General features: G+C 47.4%; 1 protein-coding gene across 2 annotated transcripts in view; it reads left to right on the top strand.

Annotated features, from left to right (window-relative positions):
* The first annotated feature begins 8,722 nt into the window (after positions 1-8,722).
* The window catches only part of ST3GAL6 (ST3 beta-galactoside alpha-2,3-sialyltransferase 6), a 47,870-nt gene continuing 45,210 nt past the window's right edge, over positions 8,723-11,382 (top strand). For both annotated transcript variants that reach the window (XM_063305631.1, XM_063305630.1), the window contains exon 1: positions 8,723-9,082. The gene's annotated coding sequence lies outside the window, so the exon portion shown is untranslated. The remainder of the gene's footprint in view (positions 9,083-11,382) is intronic.

The following is an 11,382-nucleotide window of genomic DNA, read 5'->3' as shown; positions in this document are numbered from 1 at the left end:
TGTGAGAGGTCACTACGGGTTCCCTAGGAGATCACAGTTTGTTTAAAAAGTTATTTCAAATTTGGGCAACTTCTCATTAAAGAGGTAAGTTTCATTCTTTATTTTTAGTTTAAGAACACTGTTAATGTATATATACAGGCCTACACATGAAACAAATCTAATAATTTTGTTAACTCGTGGCCTATATTTGAGCCTGAATGTGCAGGGGTGTCATGTTCACCGTTCCAATGTTGCTGGTACATCGTAACATTTCGCATGTCATTTGGCTGATGTGTGTTTCGTCTGGGAGGGGAGGAGGATTCCATCTCGTGGGATTGTTATATGTTAGCAGCTGGTTTGGAATGTGTTTGGGTTATCTTGTGTGTTCAAGGTTTCTTTCCCAGGACATCAGCAGAAACGGTTACCAGCACCTGGTGGGGGGGTTTGCAACGGCAGGGCGAGGGGAGGGATTACGTTTGAGCCGAGGGTTTTTAGTTTGTATTTGGCGCGCTTTTACTCATTCTCAGCTTTCTCTGTATTTGCATACTATTCTTTAATAAATCAGATATCATTAAGTTCCTGCTTGTGAGTCTGAGTCTATTAGGGTAGGCAATCCTTACATAAAGCTGAGAATCCAAAAAATTTTTCCGTTAGCCCCTTTCCAGATTTATTTTGTGAGGGAGGAGTGCTAGCGATGAGCAAACCAAATCCCCAAACCACGGAAAGCAAGGAATCGAGCGAGGGGGAACCCGATTCCACAGTGATAAGAATGGAGAGAGTCCCTCCTCGAGAGCCCTCAGAAGTTCGAGAGAGGTTGAGCTCCAGCCTAGGAGAAGAGGAGGTTGGAGGTAAAAGAGCCCCTGAACCGACTGGTGAGTCACCAGGCGAGCTGCTCACCTGGGATGAAACACAGGGATCCCTACCAGGGACGTCCAAAACGTCTTGGAAGCAGCAATACCCGATGTCCCCAACCGTGGTGAGGCAGGAGGGAAAGGAGGATTCCCAAACCCCTGATCATATAAAACTGGTGGAGGCCAAATTGGAGTCACTAGAATTTATGTTCTGTAAAATGTCCATGGACTGGGGTCCCCGGGAGAGGAGGAGAGAGGAGTCCAGTAATAGGTATTCGACTCCTTCTTTGCCCCCACCTTCCCCGGGGGAAAGGAGTAGGACCTGGCACAGAGAGGAAGAGCGCCGAGGGTGAGAATTTCAAGGTCCCCTCCTCGTGAGCAGAGCTCCCTGGGAGCTAAGAGGAAGCCCGACCGACCAGCTGTGGCGAAGGGGCCACCCGGAGTGGGGGTTAAGGACTTTACCGTTAAATTTGATGGAGATCCAACTAAGCTATCGTTCTTCCTTATTAATGCAAGGAGTTATATGGACGAATGGGAACAGTGTTTCCGCTCAGAAAGAGCCAAGATTAATGCCATTGCCACTAAGCTCAAGGGGCGAGCTGCCGATTGGTATGTGCAATTATGTCAATCAGATGCCCCTGAGCTGGAGGAGTTCGAAGAATTCCTGTGGGCATTGAAACTACACTTTGAAGACCCGTTAGCTAAAGAAAGGGCAAAACGGGCATTGAGGGAGCTGTGCCAGGGGCCACAATCGGTGGCAGACTACGCTCTGGAATTTAAGGCTCTGGCTGGGAAGGTTGAGGATTGGTCCCAATCCATATTAATAGAACTTTTTAAGGACGGTCTGAATACGGAGGTCCTGAGGTGGTCACTTGGCAGGGACGACCCAGATACCCGTATGAATGGATACAGCTGGCAGGGAAGGCTGAGCATCCCCCTGAGACTTTTGCTCACTGGAAGGTGATGAGATATGCTGGGCTCAGCAAAGGTTCCCGCACTGCTGCACCCACTGGAAAGATTGGCCAACGTGTCTGGGAAGAGGAGAGAGAGCGCCACTATGCGAAAGGACAATGCCTCCGATGTGGGAAGGAAGGTCACCGAGCGGCGGCATGCCCAAAGGGAAAGACCGATGATCATCCAGGAAAGTCGTCAGGGAAATCTCCCTCTTTACCCAGGAAAATGAAGGCAGCCATGGCTGAAACGGAAGTGGAGGAGATTCCTTACTTCGGGGACGAGGGGGAGCCCGATCCACTCCAGCCGGCGGGAAACGCCAGCCACCTGTTTTAAAGAGCGCCTCTGGGCAGGTGGTGGAGGAGGGGCGCGACCATATTTCGGTGAGTGGCAACTATCCCACACTGACAGTGAAAGTGAAGCTAGGCTCCCTCACAAGAACCGTTGAAGTTTAGGCATTGATCGATTCAGGGTGTTCGCGTTGCTTGATGCACCCTGACGTGGTGGCTGCTTTGGAGTTACCCAGCTTTCCACTAAAACGTCCCATGATTTTTACACAACTGGATGGTTCTACGGCGGGGGGGGGGGGAAGCTAGTCACTCATTCCACGGGCATGGTGGCGTTGCAAATGGGCAGCCACCGTGAGGGGCCGCCATTTGTAGTGGCGCCTGTGGGGGGTCCCTTAGTTATTCTGGGGATTCCTTGGTTTGTCCAACAAAACCCATATATAAATTGGGTGCACAGGACTTTGACTTTTGGGGATGGTTTCTATCAAGCCCCTGGGGAGGATGATGCTCTGCAGGCTGCAGTGGGGAGGGCGGCGGCAGCAACCCCGCATTTCGCTCTCACCCCACTGGAGGGCTTGCCGGAGCAATACCAAAGCTTTGCGGATGTGTTTAGTGAGAAGGAAGCGGACCAACTTCCACCTCATCAGAAAACTGACTGTGCGATAGAGTTGGTCCCCGACGCGCAACTGCCCAAACCAAAAATCTATGCCATGATGCAAAAGGAACTGGCGGCGTTGCAGGAGTTTGTGGACAAAAACTTGGCCAGGGGTTTTATTGAACCAGCAAATTCGCCAGTGGGCGCCCCCGTTTTGTTTCGAGCGAAGAAGGATGGGACATTGAGACTTTGTACAGATTACCGCGGATTAAATGCGGTCTCGATATTAAACAAATATCCTCTGCCAATAATAAAAGACATGTTAGCACATCTGGCTAAGGGGAAAATCTTCTCTAAGCTGGATTTGAGGGAAGCCTATTTCCACATCCGCATACAGGAGGGGGATGAGTGGAAGACTGCTTTCAATTGTCCTCTGGGTTCTTTTCAGTATAAAGTTTTGCCTTTTGGGTTGGCGGGGGCACCAGGGGTGTTCATGCAATTGATCAATGAAGTGTTACATGAACATTTGTTCAAGGGTGTACTGGTCTATTTGGATGATGTTTTAATTTATACTGAAACGGAGGAGGAACATGAGCGCTTGGTGAAACAGGTGCTTAGCAAACTGAGAAAGGCTGAGCTTTATGCTAAACTTTCTAAGTGTAAATTTCATCACACTCAGCTTGACTACCTGGGGTACAGGATCTCTGACAAGGGCATTGAAATGGATCCTGCGAAGATTCAAGCTATTTTGGGGTGGGAGCGCCCGCGTACCTGCAGGCAGCTCCAAAGTTTTCTTGGTTTTTCCAACTATTACTGCCAATTCATCCAGGGGTTCGCAGAAATTGCATTGCCTCTGACTGATTTGTTACGTACGAAGGGGTTGGGGGATACACGCAAGGTGAAGAACCTGGGGGCATTGCTCAATTGGACACCTGACTGCCAGTTGGCTTTCGACAAACTCAAAAGCCTGTTCACTGCTGAACCCATTCTGCCACACCCTGATCCCACTAGACCTTTTGTGGTTCAAGTGGATGCTTCCGATTTCTCAATTGGAGCACTCTTGCTGCAAGCGGATGCTGCTGGCCGCCTGAAGCCCTGTGCGTATCTGTCCCAGAAATTTTCCGAGACGGAAAGGCGATGGCATGTTTGGGAAAAAGAAGCTTTTGCAGTCAAGGCTGCTTTGGAGGCTTGGCGCCACCTCTTAGAGGGGGCTAAATGTCCTTTTGAGGTTTGGACTGACCATAAAAATTTGGAAGCGCTCAGCACGCCCCGTAAGCTCAGTCCTAAGCAGATCCGCTGGGCTCAATTTTTCAGTTGCTTTGACTTTAAGTTGAAGTTCATTCCGGGCAAGAAAAACTTCCTGGCTGATGCGCTTTCCCGCCTGTCCAGGCACCTGACATTGTGGGTACGGTGTGGACAGCACCCCAACTGGGGTTGCAAGCTGTCACACGCAGTCAGACTCGTGCACAGCTGCCCCCAGCATCGGTTTCACCGGCTGGGGGAAGAACGCCAATTCCCTCGCAGTTGCAACAACAGTTTCTGCTAGAGCTGAAATCTGACACTTGGTTGCAAGCGGATAGAGACAATGTTACATTTGACAGAGGCTTCACTTGGAGCAGAACCGCCTCTATGTCCCTGACAGTTTGCGAAGGGAAATTTTGATTAGGTCTCATGATGATAAAGTGGCTGGTCATTTTGGGTTTGTCAAAACCTTACACCTCGTGCGCCGCCAATTCTGGTGGCCCACATTGAGGCGTGATGTAAAAAGTTATGTTGCTTCTTGTCTTGTCTGTGCCATGTCTAAACGGAAGGGGGGCAAACCGCAAGGGCTACTTCAGCCGGTGGCCAGCCCTTCCCGTCTTTGGGAGGAGGTTTCCATGGATTTCATTGTGGATTTGCCTCCTAGTCAGAGAAAGACTGTGATTTGGGTGGTGAAGGACTACTTTTCTAAGCAAGCCCATTTTAATCCATGTGCTTTCATTCTGTCTGTGCAGCAATTGGCCTGCCTTTTTCTAGTCCACATCTACCGGATTCACGGGAGCCCCTCCCGCTTGATCACGGACCGTGGAACACAGTTTATTTCCCAATTTTGGAGGCCATTTTTGAAGCTGGTGGGCACCAAGCAGACGTTGTCCACTGCGTCGCATCTGGAGACTGACGGATCTACGGAGGCTCTTAATTTGACCCTGGAGCAATTTTTGCGGGCATTTGTCAACTATCAGCAGGACAATTGGGTTGATCTGCTGCCTTTTGCTGAGGTGGCTTATAATAATGCTGTACATCAGAGCACGGGGCACACCCCTTTCCGTACTGTGTTTGGCCAGGACTTTGTTCCCATTCCTGACTTGCCTCAGCCTTCCACGCAGCCCTCCTCCGCTTCTGATCGGGCTGCTCACCTGGCTGATTCATGGCCGGTAATTCAACAGGCATTGGCTGATGCCCAATCTGCCTATAAACTGCATGCTGATAAGTGACGAGCCTGCTTTTAAAGTTGGTGATAAGGTCTACCTTTCCACCAAGTTCATTAAATCCCCTCAGTCCTCAAAGAAGTTGGCTCCTAAGTTTGTTGGTCCTTTTCCCATTGTGGGAGTTGTGAACCCTGTCACGTTTAAACTCGATTTGCCACCCAATCTAAAGCGTTTACATCCTGTTTTCCATTGCAGCTTGCTCAAGCCTCTCAACCACTCCGATCATTGGCATCCGCAACCCCCACCTCCTGCTCCGATCATGATTGACGGACAGCAACATTTTGAGGTGAAGGAGGTCCTTGATTCTTGCAGACCTCATGGCACCCTTCAGTACCTCATTCGATGGAAACACTTTCCCCACCCTGAGTGGGTGTCTGCCCGTGATGTTCACTCTCCTGTTTTAGTTAGACGCTTTCATCTAGCTTATCCTATGAAACCTGCTCCTTAGTGTTTTTGCGGGGGCAGTATGTCATGTTCACCATTCCAATGTTACCGTTACATCATAACGTTTTGCATGTCATTTGGCTGATGCGTGTTTCATCTGGGAGGGGAGGAGGATTCCATCTCGTGGGATTGCTATATGTTAGCAGCTGGTTTGGAATGTGTTTGGGTTATCTCGTGTGTTCAAGGTTCCTTTCCCAGGACATCAGCAGAAAGAGTTACCAGCACCTGGGGGGGGGGAGTTTGCAACGGCAGGGCGAGGGGAGGGATTACGTTTGAGCCGAGGGTTTTTAGTTTGTATTTGGCGCGCTTTTACTCATTCTCAGCTCTCTCTGTATTTGCATACTATTCTTTAATAAAACAGATATCATTAAGTTCCTGCTTGTGAATCTGAGTCTATTAGGGTAGGCAAACATTACAAGGGGTTCCCCAAGGCCTGAAAAATATTTCAAGGGTCCTTCCATGGTCAAAAGGTTGAGATAGGCTGAAATAATGGTTGATTTAGGAAAAGAACTCCATTGTCCCTGCTCATACATAGTTATTTTTAACTTGCTTCTCTGGGAAATGTGTAAGCAGCAATTTGAACAAAGAAAGCTTGTTTCTAATCCTAGTATAGCCTGTGCTTCTTAATACTTATTTCCTTTTCTGCCAGTACTTCATTTTGCGCAAAGTATCTGCTGTTGTAATGGCTTATAGCTTATTCTGTTATGTACCCTAAACATGACTTTAGTTATGTCTGCTGCTGTTTACTGATTTCGCAGTCCTCAAGTTGGTTGATGAAGGATGATTCAATAAATGGATGGCAGGCATGCAAGTGAGAGAGAAGGGAAGGCAAGAGACAGAATAGCCAAGTGTTTAGTGTTTAGACTATTTGGGACATCAGCAGAGGTTGGTGTTTTCTGACAAACTTTTGGATGGGGTATCCTAAACTCTGCATACCTTCACTAATGAACATGGGGAGATAAGCAAGCTTTTTTACAAGCTGAACCTCTTTGATACTTCGTTGTCCTACCCCAACTCAGCAGGCAATTTGGTTCTGGAGGCTGAATCCTTATTCTCAATCTCTGCAAATCAGAGAGGGAATTGCCACCTCACTTTAGTGCCAGTACCTGCTGCAAGATGGGTGGGAGACCCAAAGGCAGTGCCACTTTTCCTCCTCTTACCTAAGATGAGCAATTGTAATTGTTTGTCTGCAATGCCTCCCTCAGCTCCTCTCACTCATTTAGCTCCTTTCGAAATTCGGAAGGCAGGAGAATCCGGGACTGGAGATGAGATGTGGACATGTCATTAAAAAATGGTTAGGAAGATGTCTTCATGCCACAGCTGGTAGAATATGAGGATAAGCCTGTAGTTTTGCACTCAGCCCATTCAAGGCAGGAGATCATAGGCTTCAGCTGCAAATAAATACAAATATAAAGCAAATAAATAGCAAAAGGAATATAAATCCAAATCCATTTGCTTAATTTTTATATTGCTAATACATGAATTACAACATTCATAAAATTCTCTGAGATCAGAGAAACATTCATAAAATAAAATTCTCTGTGATCAGCTTATACTGTCCCATTTACATGATTTTTTCTCATATTTTAACTTTAATTCACTTCCTGGATTTGTCATTGGTGTGGACAAGTCACTCTATGGTTTACTGCAAGAAAACTGTGTGGCATTGTGGTTAGAATTTCAGACAAGGAATTCATTACTTCATTCTGTAAAGCTGAAGAACCTGGAGTGCCAATTTTACGCAGCACAAATGCAAGCCATCCCCAGTCTGGTACCTACCAGATGAGGGGGATTACAATTCTGTCTTCCCAGTCCCCCATGAGAGAAGGAAGTTGGGGAAGGCTAATATTTAAAACCTGTCAATGGGTACTTGGAAGACTAACAGAAGCCTGACTCTTATGTAGAATTAAGCCATAATTGCTGGGTTTAGCATAATACACTGTTAAACCAAAACCAAGCAAGCCACACAATGGCTTGTCATAGTAAGTGAAACAATTTGTGGTATAAATATTTATCAAGTTAATTCTCCCTGTTTCCTGAATCTTGCTGTGGACTTGCTTAGGCAATGTAGGAATGAGTTTTGACAACACCCCCACTTTGATTCTGTAAGCCTTCTAAGATTTTTGTTTAAACCGGTGACTCCACTCCACAGCCTGAGAACCCCTCTTCTAAGGAACTAATATGCTTTCTCCTTAGAATTGGCCATCCTAAACTAAGGTGGCCAAGAATTTGTGCTTGCCTTGAATTTGTCATCTATCCGTAAGTGCACCTTCTCTGTAGCAGTGCCTGCCCTCTGGGATGAGGTCTCCCCCCAAAGGTCCGGATGGCCCCCCTCTGGCTCTTCACCCAGGCCTTTGGCAAGGGAGAGTGAGACCCTTGCTTCATCGCATTGCCATCTTTTATCTTTAATTGACTTTATTGTAATTCTTTATTTGGTTGTTGTGAGCTGCCCAGAGTTGTTGAGATAAGAATAGTTATTATTGTTAAATAATTTTGGAGGGCAGTTAAATCTCATTGTCGATAAGATTCAAATAAAGCAATGAGTTTCTGTAAAAACCAAAGAATAAGGGCTCCGCCGTTATGCTGATGATGCTCTTAATAAGGATTGCCTGAAAGGAGGGCGGTGGGCCAGACGCCTATTCACGTCCCTCCAACTCTAGGAACCTACGGGGTGATGCAATAGCACGGTACGGCTAGATCGCACAGAGGGAACGTCCTCGTGTTTCCTACTGAAGGCGTGCTCCCCCTCTTTTGATCCAGCTGTGGAAATCTGCATGAAACGAGCAAGGGGAGTCGCCTCGACTGGAAAGATTCTTCTCTTCTCAACAAGTGGGAAAGTCTTGGCAGCGGCGACAGGCGGAGCCTCGGTTGCTCTTGCAGTTTCCTGCTGCCTCTCTGGCCATGTGGCTCCAGGCTCGGCTCACAGACGCCTTCCTCAAAGCGAAAACTGCCTGCCCCCTCCTCCGGCCTCCCGGTCCGCTGAGGTCCTATGCCCTTCCCTGTAGACTGGCCTGAATTGCAGGGCGGGAGAAGGGACGGCACAGCGAAGCAGCAAGGCCGCCGCCGCCGCTGCGGCGAAAGCAGGGCTACTGGAACGTGGAAGGACCAGAAGGTAAAGCCCCCGCGCATCGAAGCTGGCCCAGCCCGCAGGGCACGGTAAGAGCCACTGGACGCTCAAACGGCGAGGATAGGTGGTACGTCCCAAAGGAGGAGCGTCCCGCCGGCGTTTTAAAGCCTTCTTCCGCACCGACTCAGGAAACCTTTGCAGCTTTCCTGGGACCGCTCCAACCCAGCCAATCACCTCGGCGTCGAAAGACTCCTCTCGCCTAATCGGAGGGACCAGAGGGTTATCTTCCAGGGAGCCAACGAGGCTTGTTAGGCGGCGCTGCGTTTGCCGGTCAAAGCACGCGGTGGACACGGAGGGGGAGTGTGGTGGATCTACTTACCTAGGCGCATGGTGAGATGCGTGCGCGGGTTTGGGGCGCTGCTTCTCTTGTTTACTCAGACGTAAGTTCCATTAACTTATCAAGGTCCTTCGGGGTGGCGTGCAGTCATACTGAGGGCCTTACCGGTCACCTTCACTCTTTCCCTAGTGCCAGAACGCCGACTTTGGGACGCAGTGAACTTTACCTCGCCTCTAACTTCGTCGCACTTAGGCAAGGAAGATGTCCCCGGCGCCTTCTTGCAGGCAGATTTAACCGCCGGCGTGATTACGGAGCTCGGCTAGTCTCCTATGGGCCATGCATACAGCTGGGAAGGATGTCCTTTCCTATTAGCATACGCTGCTAAGCCGCTTCGCGTCTTGTAAAATGCTCAAGGGTTGAGGCTTTGGCATGGAACAAGATCTGAGCTTGGTGTGGCGTCTTCCCTTCTTGGAGCTCTTCGTTAACTGTCTAGAAAAGCCAGTCTTTCGAAACACCAACATCCCGGCCGTCGAAAGGTTAAAAAACCCATAATCCCGTTTTCCTTGGTAAATTTGGCGCAGCGCAATCCCCAGCGAATCTAAGACGACCCTCCCATTTTAGAAATTAATAGTCTTGGGGAAGGAAACGAAGTCTTCCTTTCAGATAAATACAGTTAGTCACTTGCTCACTGCAACAGTCTTTTTCCTTTTGGGTTCAACATTTTCTTCCCCTAAGTCCTCTAGGTAAGCTTATGCAGTGAATTTAAAGGGGAGGTGGAGTAGGGTCTTTGCTTTTCTGTAATAACTTGAACCCAGTAAAATTCAGCACATGTATGCCTACCACATTGTACAGTTCAGAGTTCCCTGACTATTCTTTTCCCACCTCCATGCATGCACACACCTTTGCTTTTGCAAAAATCCACCCTTTCGGAGACTGAAATTCTATTTGTAGAAGAGATAAAGATGGCATTTTGTGTAAGTCGTAAATCACTCTTGCCTGTGGTTTATGCAGTTGCTCATATCAGGTGTCCTAACAGCCAGGAACCACGCTGAGACAAGGAACAGGTCTCTAGTGTTTTATTGCTGCTACATAACAGGAAAATCCTAACAAACTGAAGAAGCGTGGGAAAAACCCAGACCTATGAACCCCAAAGGTTAAGGCGGGCCCGATCTGTGTCTCTTGGAATGGCCACCTAATTCCTCAGTGCTATGCATGCGCTTTACAGCCTGGATGGGAGCCCCCTGCTCGCCATCCTTACTCATGACATCAGGTCTGTTTGTTTTGAAGCAGAAATTAAACTTGTTGGGGAATACAAAATCTGAGAACATCTACCAGTTGCAGAGCCTAGCTAGTTCATGCTGGACATCAAGTCAGGAAGTGGACTGAGAATTTATCATACTTTTTCACTTGGCAGATGTTACGTTTTTAGTGTTCCTCTGCATTGAAATGATGGGGAGGGGGAATTAGCTATGCCAGTTCCAAGGTAGTAGAGCTGAGGGGCTCAATCCAGGCTCCTCTGAAGGGAACAGGGCGGCATTATCTGTCCCACTCTGGAACACCGCGTTTAGGAAATTACCATATGAGGTAGTATGTGTGGAACTTTCCACCTGCATTGTCATGGTCTTCGGAGCAGGTGTGATCCCTGGTGATGGAGTTCCTCTCTACTGCATCATAACCCATTCAGACAGCTTCAAAGTTGTGGGATTTATTGTTGAAAATCCATATTCCAAGCCACAATGCAATAAAATCATGGTATCTTGTTTACTTTACTTTTTAAAACATTTATGTGGCTGCCCAGCTCAGCCAGGGTGACTCTGAGCAGCTGACCAAAAAACAAACAAACAGTAAAACCTAACCACAAAAATACAGAACTCCAATATATACACCAAACAACCAAATATAAAATAGTCCAAATAGCAATAATACCATCAACCAGTTAGGGCTTTAGAACTAAATGACCCAAAAGTCTGGTTTTGACTGTCTTTCTGAAGGTCAGCAGTGTCAGGGCTAACTGCATTGGGAGGGAGGTCATTATGTAAAATAGGGGCGGCCACTGAGAAGGCGTGCTTCCTGGATCCCACAAGATGATAGTGTGTTATTTTTAGTAATAATTTTATTAAAATTTTACAAATACAAAGATAACAGACTAATGCAAACTCAAAGAAATATAGAAAATTAAAAGAAGCGAAAAGAGAGAAAAGAGAAAAAAAAGGCGGATATATAAAAGATAACTCCCCCTCTTTCCAGGAAAATATAAACAATTTCAAGAACTTAACACCTTCTCTAGTATTTCACTAAAAAAGAAGAAAAAAAGCTCTCTTCTTCCCATATCTCATCTTTTATCAGTAATCAAATTATAAAAACTCATATTTCAGTCCTAATCAGCAAAAATCTATTAGGAGC

This window comes from Candoia aspera, chromosome 5 (assembly GCF_035149785.1).
Source record: "Candoia aspera isolate rCanAsp1 chromosome 5, rCanAsp1.hap2, whole genome shotgun sequence".
Lineage (NCBI taxonomy): Eukaryota > Metazoa > Chordata > Lepidosauria > Squamata > Boidae > Candoia > Candoia aspera.
Note: the sequence above shows the minus strand (reverse complement) of the source record. Positions and strands in the feature narration are given on the sequence as shown.